The following is a 20,122-nucleotide window of genomic DNA, read 5'->3' as shown; positions in this document are numbered from 1 at the left end:
ATCCCGGCATTTGCCTGGAGCGATTTAGGGAAATCACGGAAAAACTAAATCAGAATGGCCGGACGCGGGATTGGACCGTCGTCCTCCCGAATGCGAGTCCAGTGTGCTAGCCACTGCGCCACCTCGCTCGGTAGTGATAAGAATATTGTAAATTATGCCTCTGTGATGCCGAACGAGTAATAATAATAATGGTAAGTAGCCGTTCCCGCATCGCTCGGTGCTCCTCGGCTGACGCGCGCAGCCGGTCCTAGGGCCAGTTCTGTGCAATGACAGAACATTATGGCCACCTACGTAACAGCCGCCATGTCCGCCTTCAGTGCGGATAACAGCAGCGATCCGAGTGGCATGGAAGCAATGAGTCTTTGGTAGTTCGCTGTAGCGAGTGCGCACCACTTCTGCACACGCAAGGCACCTGTTGTTGTTGATCTTGTGGTCTTCAGTCCTCACACTGGTTTGATGCAGCTCTCCATGCTACTCTATCCTGTGCAAGCGTCTTCATCTCCCAGTACCTACTGCAGCCTACATCCTTCTGAATCTGCTTAGTGTATTCATCTCTTGGTCTCCCTCTACGATTTTTACCCTCCACGCTGCCCTCCAGTACTAAATTTGTGATCCCTTGATGCCTCGGAACATGTCCTACCAACCGATCCCTTCTTCTAGTCAAGTTGTGCCACAAACTCCACTTCTCCCCAATCCTATTCAACACCTCCTCGTTAGTTACGTGATCTACCCATCTAATCTTCAGCATTCTTCTGTAGCACCACATTTCGAAAGCCTCTATTCTCTTCTTGTCCAAACTATTTATCGTCCACGTTTCACTTCCATACATGGCTACACTCCATACAAATACTTTCAGCAACCACTTCCTGACACTTAAATCTATACTCGATGTCAACAAATTTCTTCAAAAACGCTTTACTTGCCATTGCCAGTACATTTTATAGCCTCTCTACTTCGAGCATCATCAGTTATTTTGCTCCCCAAATAGCAAAACTCCTTCACTACTTTAAGTGTCTCATTTCCTAATCTAATTCCCTCAGCACCGCCCGACTTAATTCGACTACATTTCATTATCCTCGTTTTGCTTTTGTTGATGTTTATCTTATATCCTCGTTTCAAGATTGCGTAGTATCGAGGATAGGCTACAACCTTGTCTGACTCCCTTCCCAACCACTGCTTCCCTTTCATGCCCCTTGACTCTTATAACTGCCATCTGGATTCTGTACAAATTGTAAATAGCCTTTCTCTCCCTGTATTGTACCCCCGCCACCTTTAGAATTTGAAAGAGAGTATTCCAGTCAACATTGGCCATCTGCAGGAACAGTTCGACGACATTTGCACCAGCACGGACTACCAGCTCGGAGACCGTGGCTGCGGTTACCCTTGACGCTGCATCAGAGACAGGAGCGCCTGCGATGGTGTACTCGACGACGCACCTGCGCGCACGAATAGCAAAACGTCGTTTTTTCCGATGAATCCAGGTTCTGTTTACAGCATCACGATGGTCGCATCCGTATTTGGCGACATCGCGGTGAACGCACATTCGAAGCGTGTATTCGTCGTCCCATTCTGGCGTATCACCCAGCGTGATGGTATGGGGTGCCATTTGCTACACCTCTCGGTCACCTCTTAATCTCATTGACGGCACTTTGAACAGTGGACGTTACATTTCAGATGTGTTACGACCCGTGGCTTTAGGCTTCATTCGATCCCAGCGAAACCCTACATTTCAGCAGGATAATGGGCGACCGCATCTTGCAGGTCCTGTACGGGCCTTTCTGGATACAGAAAATGTTCTACTGCTGCCCTGGCCAGCACATTCTCCAGATCTCTCGCCAATTGAAAACGTCGGTCAATGGTGGCCGTGCAACTGGCTCGTCACAATACGCCAGTCACTACTCTCCATGAACTGTGGTATCGTGTTGAAGCTGTATGGGCAGCTGTACCTGTACACGCCATCCGAGCTCTGTTTGACTCAATGCCGAGCCGTATCAAGGCCGTTATTACGGCCATATGTGGTTGTTCTGGGTACTCATTTCTCAGGATCTATGCACCCAAATTGCGTGAAAATGTAAACACATGCAGTTCTAGTGTAATATATTTGTCCAATGAATACCCGTTTATCATCTGCATTTCTTCTTGGTGTAGCAATTTTAATGGCCAGTAGTGTACTTATAAAAAAATAAGAGACCTTCCTTTTGGGATTATTCTCGTAGATTCCACCTCTCCGTGAAACGCTGCATGGAGGCGATCATCAGAATAGCGTTAAGCTCTGTTCATGGGCATTAAGACAGTACATTTCACAAGGGAACCTCGCCATCGCACCCCCCTCAGATTTAGTTATAAGTTGGCACAGTGGATAGGCCTTGAAAAACGGAACACAGATCAATCGAGAAAACAGGAAGAAGTTGTGTGGAACTATGAAAAAGTAAGCAAAATGTACAAACTGAGTAGTCCATGCGAAGATAGGCAACATCAAGGATAATCTAAACTCAGGAGCGCCGTGGTCCCGTGGTTAGCGTGCGCAGCTGCAGGACGAGAGGTTCTTGGTTCAAGTCTCCCCTCAAGTGAAAAGTTTTTCTTTATTTTCGCAAAGTTATGATCTGTACATTCGTTCATTGACGTTTCTATTCACTGTAATAAGATTAGTGTCTGTGTTTTGCGACCGCACCGCAAAACCGTGCGAATAGTAGACGAAAGGACGTGCCTTTCCAACGGGAACCGAAAACATTTGATCGCAAGGTCATAGGTCAACCGATTCCTCCACAGGAAAACACGTCTGATATATTCTATACGACACTGGTGACGGCATGTGCGTCACATGACAACAATATGTTGTCGACCCACCTAACTTGCGCACTTGGCGAATTGGTATAAACGTTCATCTACCTTGTCCGATTTAGGTTTTCTTGCGGATTTGAGAATTACTCCCAAAAAAGGGATGAAAACATAAGAGTTTGTCATATAAACTGCAACAAATGAATCCAACAGTTTCACAGTCGGCACACTTCTCCCTGTGCTCTGTCAAAACATATGTTTTTAACGTTTTCAAATTTTTCGCTTTAGGTGCAGCGTCCCCATACTACGGCGCAGTTACCTCACGTCGGACGGACGGACAGACGGTCAGATAATAATTGTCAGAAAATAAAAAATTAAACTTTTCACTAGAAGGTAGTCTTGAACCAAGGACCTCTCGTTCCGCAGCTACTCACGCTAACCACGGCGCTCCTTCAAATAGATGGAACTTGATATTGCATATCATGCACATGGACTACTCAGTTTGTATATTTTGCTTATTTTTTTCATAGTTCCACACAACTTCTTGCTGTTTTCTCGATTGATCTGTGTTCAGTTTTTCAAGGCCTATCCACTGTGCCAACTTATAACTAAATCTGAGGGGGGCGCGATAGGGATGTTCCCTTGTCAGATCTACCAAGCATCTTGTTTAGTGATGAACCCACATTCACTGAATTATGGGCACGCAGACCGCCGAAAGATGTCCTATTGGTATGTCAGCCATCCCCATTCGGTTCGTCACGTGGAACGTCAGCGTCTTTGCAGTGCAAACGTGTGTTGTGGGACAGTGAACCATCAGTTCATAGGTCCGTGTCCCACAGATGGAACACCGATTGCGCACAAGTACCGCAGCCTCATAACAGACTACCTGTCCGCCCCCGGTAGCTGAGTGGTCAGCGCGTCAGAATGTCAATTCCCGGCTGGGTCGGAGATTTTCTCCGCTCAGGGACTGGGTGCTGTGTTGTCATAATGAACATCATTTCATCCCCATCGGCGCGCAAATCGCCGAAGTGCGTAAAATGGAATGCTCTGTAGGAATCAGCACCGGTTTCGAAAAAGACGATCGTGTGAATCCCAGCTCGCGCTATTCGTCCACGAGGGCAATAGACACGGGTTCCCAGGTAGATCCCGTGTTTCTTGACTTCCGCAAGGCGTTCGATACAGTTCCTTACAGTCGTTTAATGAACAAAGTAAGAGCATATGGACTATCAGACCAATTGTGTGATTGGATTGAAGAGTTCCTAGATAACAGGACGCAGCATGTCATTCTCAATGGGGAGAAGTCTTCCGAAGTAAGAGTGATTTCAGGTGTGCCGCAGGGGAGTGTCGTAGGACCGTTGCTATTCACAATATACATAAATGACCTTGTGGATGACATCGGAAGTTCACTGAGGCTTTTTGCGGATGATGCTGTGGTATATCGAGAGGTTGTAACAATGGAAAACTGTACTGAAATGCAGGAGGATCTGCAACGAATTGACGCATGGTGCAGGGAATGGCAACTGAATCTCAATGTAGACAAGTGTAATGTGCTGCGAATACACAGAAAGAAAGATCCTTTATCATTTAGCTACAATGCAGCAGGCCAGCAACTGGAAGCAGTTAATTCCATAAATCATATGGGAGTAGCCATTAGGAGTGATTTAAAATGGAATGATCATATAAAGTTGATCGTCGGTAAAGCAGATGCCAGACTGAGATTCATTGGAAGAATCCTAAGGAAATGCAGTCCGAAAACAAAGGAAGTAGGTTACAGTACGCTTGTTCGCCCACTGCTTGAAAACTGCTCAGCAGTGTGGGATCCGTACCAGATAGGGTTGATAGAAGAGATAGAGAAGATCCAACGGAGAGCAGCGCGCTTCGTTACAGTATCATTTAGTAATCGCGAAAGCATTACGGAGATGACAGATAAACTCCAGTGGAAGACTCTGCAGGAGAGACGCTCAGTAGCTCGGTACGGGCTTTTGTTGAAGTTTCGAGAACATACCTTCATCGAGGAGACAAGCAGTGTATTGCTCCCTCCTACGTATATCTCGCGAAGAGACGATGAGGATAAAATCAGAGAGATTAGAGCCCACACAGAGGCATACGGACAATCTTCCATTCCAAGAACAGTACGAGACTGGACTAGTAGGGAAAACCGATAGAGGTACTCAAAGTACCCTCCACCACACACCGTCAGGTGGCTTATGGAGTATGGATGTAGATGTAGACTTGCACCTGGCGAACGGCCTACCCGACGAGGTGTATTGTGCTGCCACCTACTGCAGGTACTCCATACCAGCGACCTCAGTAGTCATTAGACATCGTGAGAGAGCAGAATGGGGCGCTCCGCAGAACTCACTGACTTCGAACGTGTTCAGGTGATTGGATGTCGCTTGTGTCATCCGCCTGTACGCGAGATTTCCACACTCCTAAACATCCCTAGGTCCACTGTTTCCGATGTGATAGTGAAGTGGAAACGTGAAGGGACACGTACAGCACAAAAGCGTACAGGCCGACCTCGTCTGTTGACTCACAGAGATAAAAATGGTTCAAATGGATCTGAGCACTATGGGACTTAACATCTGTGGTCATCAGTCCCCTAGAACTTAGAACTACTTAAACCTAACTAACCTAAGGACATCACACACATCCATGCTGCTAGCACATGTGGAGCAGTCGTTCCATATCTGACTGGATGCGTGTATTGACGCTGCCGGTTGTCATTATGAACACAACCTGTGATGGTCAATTGTCTCGCAACTGGTCAGAATCCATAGAGCTAGTGTATGCATTTGCATTGTTCTTTAGTGTGTGCTAGCGTAACTACTGTGTGCCGCTGTGGGAACTTTTCAAAATACGATACATCGTAAACGACGCAGTACTAGCTAGAATCGTGCAACAAACATCACTGACATTCTAATTTACCCTAAAGTATTATTACAATCTATTTACTGGCTAACAATACCAGCCCCTGAATGCCAACTCATTCTGTGAAAACCGCACATCAATAGCACTTTCCATTTCCGCAATATTTGCGGTGCATGTTTTAGGTGATTCGCCCTGCATATACAGGGTGGTCCATTGATAGTGACCGGACCAAATAACTCACGAAATAGGCGTCAAACGAAAAAACTCCAAAGAACGAAACTCGTCTAGCTTGAAGGGGGAAACCAGATGGCGCTATGGTTGGCCCGTTAGATGGCGCTGCCATAGGTCAAACGGATATCAACTGCGTTTTTTAAAAATAGGAACCCCATTTTTTATTATATATTCGTGTTGTACGTAACGAAATATGAATGTTTTAGTTGGACCACTTTTTTCGCTTTGTGACAGATGACGCTGTAATAGTCACAAACGTATAAGCACGTGGTATCACGTAACATTCCGCCAGTTCGGTCGGTATTTGCTTCGTGATACATTACCCTTGTTAAAATGGACCGTTTACCAATTGCGGAAAAAGTCGATATCGTGTTGATGTATGGCTTGTGTGATCCAAATGCCCAACGGGCGTGTGCTATGTATGCTGCTCGGTATCCTGGACGACATCATCCAAGTGTCTGGACCGTTCGCCGGATAGTTACGTCATTTAAGGAAACAGGAAGTGTTCAGCCACATGCGAAACGTCAACCACGACCTGCAACAAATGATGATGCCCAAGTACGTGTTTTAGCTGCTGCCGCGGCTAATCAGCACGTCAGTAGCAGACAAATTGCGCGAGAATCGGGAATCTCAAAAACGTCGGTGTTGAGAATGCTACATCAACATCGATTGGACGCGTACCTTATCGCTATGCGCCAAGAATTGCATGGTGACGACTTTGAACGTCGTGTAGCCACTGGGCACAAGAGAAATTACGGGACGATGACAGATTTTTTGCACGCTTTCTATTTAGCTACGAAGCGTCATTCACCAACAGCGGTAACTTAAACCGGCATAACATGCACTTTTTGGTAACGGAAAATCCACGATAGCTGCGACAAGTGCAACATCAGCGACCTTGGCGCGGCATTATGGGAGGAAGGATGTTATGTTTGTGACTATTACAGCGCCATCTATCACAAAGCAAAAAAGGTGGTCCAACTAAAACATCCATATTTCTTTTCATACTACACGAATATGTTTTTAAAAAATGGGGTTCCTATTAAAAAAAAAAAAACTCAGTTGATATCCGTTTGACCTATGGCAGCGCCATCTAGTCGGCCAACCATAGCGCCATCTGGTTTCCCCCTTCAAGCTAGACGAGTTTCGTTCTTTGTAGTTTTTTCGTTTGATGCTTATTTCGTGAGATATTTGACCGGTCACGATCAATAGACCACCCTGTATATTTTGATGACATTACAATACAGCCTCGAAAGAAATTGTAAGTATGCAGTTTTGTGCGTGTTCACAATCAGTTATCGACAATCGCAACGACGAAAGCCCATTTATAAACACGCCGGCCGATAAGATCCTGAATCCTTATCTGCCGACTCCAACCTTGTCGCGTTGCTTGCCATCATCATTAGCCACGATGATAAGCGGACAAATTATTACCGCGTGGCACTTGGGGAAGAACTTGGCTGGCGTGACTGACTTCCAGTTGAAACTAACAGATACGACCAGGTCTCGCACACGGTGCTTAAGACATGAAGACACAGTTCTGCTCCGGTACGGAGACAGCACAGCAAAGGACTTCGAAGAGCAGTTGAACGAAATGGACAGTGTCTTGAAAGGAGGATATAAGATGAACATCAACAAAACCAAAACGAGGATAATCGAATGTAGTCGAATTAAGTCTGGTGATGCTGCGGGAATTAGATTAGGAAATGAGACACTTAAAGTAGTAAAGGAGTTTTCCTATTTGGGGAGCCAAATAACTGATGATGGTCGAAGCAGAGAGGATATAAAATGTAGAACGGCAATGGCAAGGAAAGCGTTTCTGAAGAAGCGAAATTTGTTAACATCGAGTATAGATTTAGGTGTCAGGAAGTCGTTTCTGAAAGTATTTATATGGAGTGTAACCACATATGGAAATGAAACGTGGACGATAAATAGTTTGGACAAGAAGAGAATAGAAGCTTTCGAAGTGTGGTGCTACTGAAGAATGCTGAAGATTAGATGGGTAGATCACATAACTAATGAGGAGGTATTGAATAGAATTGGGGAGGAGTTTGTGGCACAACTTGACAAGAAGAAGGGACCGGTTGGTAGGACATGTTCTGAGGCATCAAGGGATCACAAAGTTAGCATTGGAGGGAAGCGTGGAGGGTAAAAATCGTAGATGGAGACCAAGAGATGAATACACTAAGCAGATTCAGAAGGATGTAGGCTGCAGTAGGTACTGGGAGATGAAGAAGCTTGCACAGGATAGAGTAGCACGGAGAGCTGCATCAAACCAGTCTCAGGACTCAAGACCACAACAACAACAACACGAACAACACACTCATCACGGTGTGCGAGGGAAATGAGACGGCAACTGGAAACGTACTCCGAAATTGATGAAAGGGTGACCGTGCGATTCTTGTGGGCAAAACGATCATACTGACCACAGATTCACTGTGAAATTCTGGCGGTAACCGAACTAGGGTTTTGATAAAATATCGATATTATGTCCGAAACGTATCGGTGTAGTAGGCGATATCGAGTGCTGATTTTTTTATTTTGCGAGGGTCTTTCAATAACTAAAGAGACAAATTGGTCTGGAAAAAAAGCGTTTATTTTTACAAAACAATACTTTTTCTACTTTTCAACACAATCCCCTTTTAACATTTATGCATTTGTTCCAATGGGCTACAAGGAACTCTTTATCTTGATGTTTGAACCAACTCCCCACAAACTTTATCACGTCCTCGATGTGCTTCAACCTCTTCCCACGTAATGCCTCCTTCAGTGCACCAAACAAATGGAAATCACTAGGGGCTAAATCAGGACTGTAAGAGGGATGAGGCAGTACTTCCCAGCCCATTCTGTCGACGGTTTCACGGGTTAGTTGAGCAATATGCGGACGTGCGTTGTCTTGCTGGAGAATCACACCTCTCCTCTGAGATCCACGACATCTCTCTCTCATGGCTGGCTTCACCTTGTTTAAAAGCAAATCCGAGTAATATTGGCTGTTCATTGTACGATGCTCTTCCAGATAATCACAAAAAACTGGACCTTCAGCATCCCAAAACATCGTCAACAAGACTTTTCCTGCTGAGACGTGGGTTTTGAATTTTTTTCTTGACAGGTGAGTTGGTGTGCTTGCACTCCATGCTTTGTCTTCTAGTTTCTGGCTCATCACAGTGAACCCGAGTTTCATCATCAAGTTAAAATTTAGTAGAGGAAGTGCCCACCTTGTCTTTCATAAGGTTCCTTTAGCACTGTGCACACTCTCAACCTTATTTGCTTGTGTAGCTGCCGGCCGGTGTGGCCGTGCGGTTCTAGGCGTTTCAGCCTGGAACCGCGTGACCGCTACGGTCGCAGGTTCGAATCCTGCCTCGGGCATGGATGTGTGTGATGTCCTTAGGTTAGTTAGGTTTAAGTAGTTCTTCTAAGTTCTAGGGGACTGATAACCTCATTTGAACCTTGTGTAGCTGCGTCAACTCCTTTGGGACCCATCTTGCACATGTTTTGCGGTACTTCCGCTTGTTAGAGATAATGTTATGAACTGTACCAGTACTAACTTGTACCTTATCAACTATCATTTCCACAGTCATCAATTTGAATTGTGTCATCAATTTGACTTTCAAGTGAGGGAGATGAAAATGCAATCGGTCGGCCAGAACGGTGTTCGTCAGACACTGAGTCGCGACCATTTTTGAACTGCTCTACCCATTTGTAAAAATTTGCGCGATTCATACAACCTTCACCATAAACTTAAGACATTCTACTGTGTATATTCACTGGTTTCTCGCCTTCAGCAAGTAAAAAACGAATAACAGAACGATGTTGACCTTACGTGGACGTATCAAGCGGACCCGCCATCTTGAAATGTATTTTTCAATTTATAAACAAAAAAATATTGATACATCAGCTGATCAGGGCTCGTCCTAGTGATGCCACAGTAAAGTCATAGACGTACCAAACTTGCCTTACTAACAGTTATTTCCCCCAGACCAATCTGTCTCTTTAATTATTGAATGACCCTCGTACATAATATTTCTTTCGCAATTTTCGGTCAATATTTCTTCTCTTGATATTGTTATACAACATTGTTTTACTTTCACTAATAATTTTTTTGAGCTTTCATCACGTCACATTCTTTCTCTTTGACTGTGTCAAGTAAGTGCAGGTTGCACAAAGAAGAAGTCTGATTGCACTTGTGTGTGTGGGGGGGGGGGGGGGGGGGGGAAGGAAAGTACCGTGTCCAATCAATAAGGACACAGGCTTATAAAAGTTCCATTGCAAACTGTGCGGTACAAATTTGGGATACTTCTCCGCATAAGACAAACATTATTTCATCATTCCCACATTTTAGTAAAACCTCAAGGTCAGTCTTAGTTCATCACTGTTCCTACCCAGTAGCAGAATCTTCGCCATATGTGGATTACGAAGCGTAAAAGAAAAATGAGCAAAATATCTTTATACAAGTAGCGCAAGCTGTCCTGTAAATTAAGCCAATCGAACAAAGCCACCCCTCAGAAAAAGGTGAACTTATATTTACATAACATCAAATATTATAGCATATACTTATATTAAACTAGTAATAAAGTATCAGAACGTAATAAAAACGCGATTGTTAGCGGAAAAAAAATTGGAAGTGTTAAGACGCGAACCACCGCCCCAATATAGACTCATTACGCTAAACCAACAACAGGCTCCGCGTACTTAATAGCATTGTTTTACCCCTTCTAAAAACGTTAATCGTAGATATTTATGTTACTAACTGAAATTTAATTATAACAAATTGTACCAAGAACAATGCGTTTTGGGTGGATCTTCAGTGTGTCACTGCCATCAAACAGCCTACTCTCGTAATACGCAAGTTACAATAATTCTTTTGTCACGGATATGATGTTTCTCATTACTTTATTGGAACGAGTCACACAGTTAACAACGGGTTTTCCAGTGATTCTCAATTTGCTGGTGCTCGGAAACGGCGTGTATACATACAGGTTTGAAATGGATGCCAATATGGCGCCTCACAACTCTGTGCTGAAGGGAGACGGCGTGCGCCGGCCGCTGTGGCCGTGCGGTTCTAGGCGCTTCAGTCTCGAACCGCGTGACCGCTACGGTCGCCGGTTCGAATCCTGCCTCGGGCATGGATGTGTGTGATGTCCTTAGGTTAGTTAGGTTTAAGTAGTTCTAACAAGGGAACCTCGCCATCGCACCCCCCTCAGATTTAGTTATAAGTTGGCACAGTGGATAGGCCTTGAAAAACTGAACACAGTTCAATCGAGAACTACTCAGTTTGTATATTTTTGCTTATTTTTTCATAGTTCCACACAACTTCTTCCTGTTTTCTCAATTGACCTGTGTTCAGTTTTTCAAGGCCTATCCACTGTGCCAACTTATAACTAAATTTGAGGGGGGTGCGATGGGGAGGCTCCCTTGTAACTTCTAGGGGACTGATGACCACAGACGTTAAGCCCCATAGTGCTCAGAGCCATTTGAACCATTTGAGACGGCGTGCGTGTGACGCAGGTGGCATTGTGCCATCTCATTGGTCGCGCCCAGACGCTGAAATCGGTGTTTTTTTTTAAATATCCACACATCGCTTTCCCGATATTTTGAAAAATATCAACAGTCTTACGCTCAAGGCGAAAAATGGTGGTAAACGCCTTTTTTGAGTACGCTCAGGGCCGCCCACGAACTAAATTATGTCTCCACAATCCCCGTAAGGGATATCGTTAACCACAACTAACGCAAAAGAAGCCAACCGATTTCCTCTAACTGCCTAAGCAGGACGAAGTGTGTTGTATTCAGACTTTGACCCTGTACAGTAGGATATATTTATAGGCCCGTATGTCGATATAGGCCCGTATGTCGATATTTTTCCTGACATTAGTCAGGAAGAATCAATACGCAAAGAAGTGGGATACGGAAGTACTAAGGAATGACGAGATACGTTTGAAGTTCTCTAACGCTATAGATACAGCAATAAGGAATAGCGCAGTAGGCAGTACAGTTGAAGAGGAATGGGCATCTCTAAAAAGGGCCATCACAGAAGTTGGGAAGGAAAACATAGGTACAAAGAAGGTAGCTGCGAAGAAACCATGGGTAACAGAAGAAATACTTCAGTTGATTGGTGAAAGGAGGAAGTACAAACATGTTCCGGGAAAATCAGGAATACAGAAGTACAAGTCGCTGAGGAATGAAATAAATAGGAAGTGCAGGGAAGCTAAGACAAAATGGCTGCAGAAAAAATGTGAAGACATCGAAAAAGATATGATTGTCGGAAGGACAGACTCAGCATACAGGAAAGTCAAAACAACCTTTGGTGACATTAAAAGCAACGGTGGTAACATTAAGAGTTCAACGGGAATTCCACTGTTAAATGCAGAGGAGAGAGTAGATAGGTGGAAAGAATACATTGAAAGCCTCTATGAGGGTGAAGATTTGTCTGATGTGATAGAAGAAGAAACAGAAGAAGATTTAGAAGAGATAGGGGATCCAGTATTAGAATCGGAATTTAAAAGAGCTTTGGAGGACTTACGGTCAAATAAGGCAGAAGGGACAGATAATATTCCATCAGAATTTCTAAAATCATTGGGGGAAGTGGCAACAAAACGACTATTCACGTTGGTGTGTAGAATATATGAGTCTGGCGACATACCATCCGAGTTTCGGAAAAGCATCATCCACACAATTCCGAAGACAGCAAGAGCTGACAAGTGGGAGAATTATGCATCGAAGCTGCTTACAAGAATAATACACAGAAGAATGGAAAAGAAAATTGAGAATGCGCTAGGTGACGATCAGTTTGGCTTTAGGAAAAGTAAAGGGGCGAGAGAGGCAATTCTGACGTTACGGCTAATAATGGAAGCAAGGCTAAAGAAAAATCAAGACACTTTCATAGGATTTGTCGACCTGGAAAAAGCGTTCGACAATATAAAATGGTGCAAGGTGTTCGAGATTCCGAAAAAAGTAGGGCTAAGCTATAGGGAGAGACGGGTCATATACAATATGTACAACAACCAAGAGGGAATAATAAGAGTGGACGATCAAGAACGAAGTGCTCGTATTAAGAAGGGTGTAAGACAAGGCTGTAGCCTTTCGCCCCTACTCTTCAATCCGTACATCGAGGAAGCAGTGATGGAAATAAAAGAAAGGTTCAGGACTGGAATTAAAATACAAGGTGAAAGGATATCAATGATACGATTCGCTGATGACATTGCTATCCTGAGTGAAAGTGAAGAAGAATTAAATGATCTGCTGAACGGAATGAACAGTCTAATGAGTACACAGCATGGTTTGAGAGGAAATCGGAGAAAGACGAATGTAATGAGAAGTAGTAGAAATGAGAACAGCGAGAAACTTAACATCAGGATTGATGGTCACGAAGTCAATGAAGTTAAGGAACTAGTCAGTAAAATAACCAATGACGGATGGAGCAAGGAGGACATCAAAAGCAGACTCGCCATGGCAAAAAAGGCATTTCTGGCCAAGAGAAGTCTACTAATATCAAATACTCGCCTTAATTTGAGGAAGAAATTTCTGAGGATGTACGTCTGGAGTACAGTATTGTATGTTAGTGAAACATGGACTGTGGGAAAACCGGAACAGAAGAGAATCGAAGCATTTGAGATGTGGTGCTATAGACGAATGTTGAAAATTAGGTGGACTGATAAGGTAAGGAATGAGGAAGTTCTACGCAGAATCGGAGAGGAAAGGAATATGTGGAAAACACTGATAAGGAGAAGGGACAGGATGGTAGGACATCTGCTAAGACACGAGGGAATGACTTCCATGGTACTAGAGGGAGCTGTAGAGGGAAAAACTGTAGAGGAAGACAGAGATTGGAATACGTCAAGCAAATAATTGAGGACGTAGGTTGCAAGTGCAACTCTGAGATGAAGAGGTTAGCACAGGAAAGGAATTCGTGGCGGCCGCATCAAACCAGTCAGGAGACTGATGGAGAAAAAAAAAAAAAAAAAAAAAGAAAGAAAAAGAAAAAGAATGTCGATATTTTTCCCGTCGGTATATGGTTAGTCCTTTTCGATATATCGACGGCCTATGACGATATATCCTTTAAATATAGATATATCGGATTCCCGATAATTTTTAAAATATCAACAGTCCTAACGCGGCCCACATGCAGGTTCGCGTCCAGCCGTAGTAAAATGGTGGCAACACTCTGGCCAAGGCAGCACAGACGAGGGTGACAGCAGATCTGCAAGGAAGGCCATCGACATCGCTGACAGAGAAATATATCGAGGTCACCGTGGACTTGATTCACAGCGATTGATAAATGGCCAAGGAGCGGATTTCTAATGTCGAGGAATTGAACACAACGCTGCGACCGTCTCTTATAGAGGACTTGGTGACAGATGAAATGCAGTGTCATGTATTTATCCGTGTCACTTTGTAGAGCAGCATACAATAAAAGTTACTGGAGCTGCCATATTGATGAGTAACTTACTTCTTGAAGACCCCTCTTACATTGCTCCTATAATAAGGCTAATGAATGCGACTGGTCACATCTACTGAGTACTTCTATTGATAATCAAAAGGAGCTGTTTCAGTTACAGAATACCTCAGTTTCATGTTCAGTTGAATCCGACGTGGGCGCGAATTCTTGGATGACGTTGTCATTAATCGAAAGATTACAAGTACTTTCATTCCAATTAATCCGTAGCGAGGAGGTCCTCTGGGATATAAAATATGTCAGAAATACAATAATACATGACAAATTTTTACAACTAAAACAAATAAGCTACTCTAATTTCCACAGGTCTACATCTACATCTACATTTATACTCCACAAGCCACCCAACGGTGTGTGGCGGAGGGCACTTTACGTGCTACTGTCATTACCTCCCTTTCCTGTTCCAGTCGCGTATGGTTCGCGGGAAGAACGACTGTCTGAAAGCCTCCGTGCGCGCTCTAATCTCTCTAATTTTACATTCGTCATCTCCTCGGGAGGTATAAGTAGGGTGAAGCAATATATTAGATACCTCATCCAGAAACGCACCCTCTCGAAACCTGGACAGCAAACTACACCACGATGCAGAGCGCCTCTCTTGCAGAGTCTGCCACTCGAGTTTGCTAAACATCTCCGTAACGCTATCACGCTTACCGAATAACCCTGTGACGAAACGCGCCGCTCTTCTTTGGATCTTCTCTATCTCCTCTGCCAACCCAACCTGGTACGGATCCCACACTGATAAGCAATACTCAAGTATAGGCCGAACGATTGTCTTGTAAGCCACCTCCTTTGTTGATGGACTACATTTTCTAAGGACTCTTCCAATGAATCTCAACCTGGTACCCGCCTCACCAACAATTAATTTTATATGACCATTCCACTTCAAATCGTTCCGCACGCACACTCCCAGATACTTTACAGAAGTAACTGCTACCAGTGTTTGTTCCGCTATCGTATAATCCCAAGTGGAGTTTTTATTTATTTATTTTTAATGAACACTGTATGAAAGGATCATTTTACAACACTCATTCACTTAGATCAAATTAATGCACTGAATTTAAAATTAAAAGAACGTTTTTTTTATTTATAAGGTAATAAACATACGTATAATAGAACTACTACAATACCTATTTACAATGAACACATTACTGCACTGAAATGGTGCAGAAGTTAGATTTCAGTTGATTCTACTGAGAAATTTATCAACGGAGTAGGACTTCGCCATCAATAAATCCTTCAAGCTTTTCTTAAACTGAATTTCATTGGTTGTTAACCTTTTATGCCTGCTGGCAAGTTATTGAAAATGTGTGTTCCTGAATAATACACACCTTTTTGTACAAGAGTAAATGACTTTAAATCTTGTGAAGATTATTCTTATTTCTAGTATTGATTCCATGAATTGAGCTATTGGTTTGAAAAAGTGATATATTTTTAATGACAATTAAGGAAGCAGTAGTTAGTATCCCTAGTTCCCTAAACAGGCTTCTGCAGGATGTTCTTGAGTTCACACCACATATAAATCTTTGTGCACGTTTCCGTGCCCAGAAAACTTTAGCTTGGCTTGATGAATTACCCCAAAAAATAATCCCATATGACGTTATGGAATGAAAGTAAGCATAGTATGCGAGCTTTTTCATTTTTATATCCCCTATGTCTGACACAATTCGCATTGCAAATAGATATTTGTTTAGACGCTTCAGCAGTTCTATGGTGTGCTCCTCCGAGTTGAATTTATTATCAAGTTGTAATCCCAACAATTTAACACCGTCTACTTCTTCTATGTGCTTGTCATCGTATGTTAGGCATATACTCGTGGGACACCCCTTATAACTTCTGGACTGCATGTAATGTTGGCTAGGAAGCAGTGATTAATGTCCATAAATATTTTATCAGCCGATCTTTCTAAGACTACACTATCATCGGCAAACAAAACAAACTTGGCATCTGATAATGTTACTGATGAGAGGGCCCTAAGAGGGTAATGGCGTTCAGTTTAAGTAAAGGCGATCAGTCTGAATATGGGAAGAAATTTATTACGGACTAAGATAATTTTTGCGTGACGAATATTGCTACGCCTTTTCTGTGTCTCTTATCTTTGTTCGCTGAATAATATTGTCCCTCCCCGAACCTCACACGTTCCAGGATGTGGCCATCATATCTCTGCTAGTCCTATAGTGTCTGCCTTCAGGTACTGTTAGCTAAATTCCCAGCCTCATGGAACCTGTGTGCGTTCCAAGTACCAATCCTTACTTTGTTTCGGAGATTCATCTTCCTTAGCATCATTTAACGGAGTTCCCTTCTCAGATCCGATTGAGGAACAATTTATTTTGTCAAGCGCTGAAATTCGATGCTGACAGTAAAAACTATGAACAAGTTGTAGGCATTAAAGATGCGGTTACATCGAACAATCATTAAAATCCCATTGACGGCAAGGAAAATAAATGAAGATATCTCTAGAATAGTAAAAAGAGACCGGAAATTCCTAAGCACAATGAAACGTAAGAAAACAGCTTACTTAGGTCAAGTGATCCGAAATGAAAGGTTTCATTTTCTTCAATTGAGAACCGAGGGGGAGACTGAAGGCAAGTTGGACAGTAATATGCGGTTGTTTGCTGATGATGCCGTGGTGTACGGTAAGGCGTCGAAGTAGAGTGAGTGTAGGAAGATACAAGCCGACTTCACAAAATTTCCAGTTGGTGTGATGAATGGCAGCTAGCCCAAAATCTGGAAAAACGTACGTTAATGAGGATTAGTAGGAACGACAAACCGCTGATGTTTGGTTACAGTATTACTAACGTCCTGTTAGACGCAGTCGTTTAAATATCTGGACACAACGTTTGCAAAGCGATATGAAATGGAAAAGTTAGATGTGTGTTAGGGATGGCGAATGGTCGACTTTGGTATATTGGGAGAATTTTAGGAAAGAGTGGTTCACCTGTGAAGGAGACTGCATATAGGATACTGGCGCGACCTATTCTTGAGTACTGCTCGAGTGTTTGGGATCCGTATCAGGTCGGATTGAAGGAAGACATCGAAGAAATTCAGAGACAGGTGCTAAATTTGTTTCGGAAAACATGTAAGTGTTACGGAGTTGGTTCGGGAACTCAAATGGGAATCCCTGCAGGCAAGGCGGTATTCTTTTCGAGAAACACTGCCGAGAAAATTTAGAGAACCGGCATTTGCAGCTGACTGCCGAAGGATTCTACTGCCGTCAACATACAGGGTGATAGTAACCGGACCAAATACCTCACGAAATAAGCATCAAACGAAAAAACTACAAAGAACGAAACTCGTCTAGCTTGAAGGGGGAAACCAGATGGCGCTATGGTTGGCCCGCTAGATGGCGCTGCCATAGGTCAAACGGATATCAACTGCGTTTTTTAAATAGGCACCCCTATTTTTTATTCCATATTCGTGTAGTACGCAAAGAAATATGAAAGTTTTACTTGGACCACTTTTTTCGCTTTCCGATAGATGGCGCTGTAATAGTCACAAACGTATAAGTACGTGGTATCAAGTAAAATTCCGCCAGTGCGAACGGTATTTACTTCGTGATACATTACCCGTGTTAAAATGGACCGTTTACCAACTGCGGAAAAGGTCGATATCGTGTTGATGTATGGCTATTGTGATCAAAATGCTCAACGGGCGTGTGCTATGTATGCTGCTCGGTATTCTGGACGACATCATCCAAGTGTCCGGACCGTTCGCCGGATAGTTACGTTATTTAAGGAAAGAGGAAGTGTTGAGCTACATGTGAAACGTCAACCACGACCTGCAACAAATGATGATGCCCAAGTAGGTGTTTTAGCTACTGTCGCGGCTAATCCGCACATCAGTAGCAGACAAACTGCACGAGAATAGGGAACATCAGCGACCTTGGCGGGTTAATGTATGGTGCGGCATTATGGGAGGAAGAATAATTGGCTCCCATTTTATCGATGGAAATCTAAATTGTGCAATGTATGCCGATTTCCTACGTAATGTTCTACCGATGTTACTACAAGATGTTTCACTGCATGACAGAATGGCGATGTACTGCCAACTTGATGGATGTCCGGCACATAGCTCGCGTGCGGTTGAAGCGGTATTGAATAGCATATCTCATGACAGGTGGATTGGTCATCGAAGCACCATACCATGGCCCGCACGTTCACCGGATCTGACGTCCCTCGATTTCTTTCTGTGGGGAAAGTTGAAGGATATTTGCTATCGTGATCCACCGACAACGCCTGACAACATACGTCAGCGCATTTTCAATGCATGTGCGAACATTACGGAAGGCGAACTACTCGCTGTTGAGAGGAATGTCGTTATACGTATTGCCAAATGCATTGAGATTGACGGACATAATTTTGAGCATTTATTGCAATAATGTGGTATTTACAGGTAATCACACTGTAACAGCATGCGTTCTCAGAAATGATAAGTTCACAAAGGTACACGTATCACATTGCATTGGAACAATCGAAATAAAATGTTCAAACGTACCTACGTTTTGTATTTTAATTTAGAGAACCTACCTGTTAGGAGCTATACGTCTAAAATTGTGAGCCATATGTTTGTGACTATTACAGCGCCATCTATCACAAAGCGAAAAAAGTGGTCCAACTAAAACATTCATATTACTTTGCCTACTACACGAATATGTATTAAAAAGTGGGGGTCCCTATTTAAAAAAACACAGTTGATATTCGTTTGACCTATGGCAGCGCCATATAGCGGGCCAACCATAGCGCCATCTGGTTTCCCCCCTTAAAGCTAGATTAGTTTCGCTCTTTGTAGTTTTTCGTTTCACGCTTATTTCGTGAGATATTTGGCCCGGTCACGATCAATGGACCACCCTGTACATTGGGCGCAAGGAGACGGAGATAAGATTCGATGAATTAGCCATACAGACAGTCGTTTTTCGCTCGCTCTATTTGTGAGTGGAAGAGAAAGGGAAATGTCTAGTAGTGTTACAGGGCATCCACTGCCCCGTACCGTACGGTGGCTTGCAGAGTATCTATGTACACGTGGATGTAGAGGAATTGATAGGAGGAAATGCCAAGGCTTCGCAACGTCAGATAGTGGACAGGAATAACAAGTGCAGGGGACGTCATCCATACCGGAAGAGATAGAGAAGACTGACCAAATGTGACCGCAAACATGAAGAAGCAGCAGAGGAAGAAGATTGATTACCGCGACAAGGCCGGCCGCTGTGGCCGAGTGGTTCTAGGCTCTTCAGTGCGGAACCGCTCTGCTGCTACGGTCACAGGTTCGAATCCTGCCTCGGGCATGCATGTGTCTGATGGCCTTATGTTAGTTAGGTTTAAGTAGTTCTAAGTCTAGGGGACTGATGACCTCAGAAGTTAAGTCTCACAGTGCTTAGAGCCATTATTTTTATTTTTTATTTTTTTTTACCGTGACAATAAAAATGGTTCAAATGGCACTGAGCACTATGGGACTTAACTTCTGAGGTCATCAGTCCCCTAGAACTACTTAAACCTAACTAACCTAAGGAAATCACACACCTCCATGCCTGAGGCAGGATTCGAACCTGCGACCGTAGCGGTCGCGCGATTCCAGACTGTAGTGCCTAGAACCGCTCGGCCACCCGGGCCGGCTTACCGTGACAAGCACGGATAAGACCTAGCGTAAAACGTCCGAAATCTGTCCGCGGGAAGTAAAACCAACGAATGCGATCCATATACATATTATCGGTATTGCTGGCTCCATATATCGCTTCCGATGTGATCTAACGTCGGCGGAGGACGCCTTCAGCACAGTAGCTTATCTCTCTTCTGGGCGACA

Source organism: Schistocerca piceifrons, chromosome 11 (assembly GCF_021461385.2).
Source record: "Schistocerca piceifrons isolate TAMUIC-IGC-003096 chromosome 11, iqSchPice1.1, whole genome shotgun sequence".
NCBI classification, from domain to species: domain Eukaryota; kingdom Metazoa; phylum Arthropoda; class Insecta; order Orthoptera; family Acrididae; genus Schistocerca; species Schistocerca piceifrons.
Note: the sequence above shows the minus strand (reverse complement) of the source record.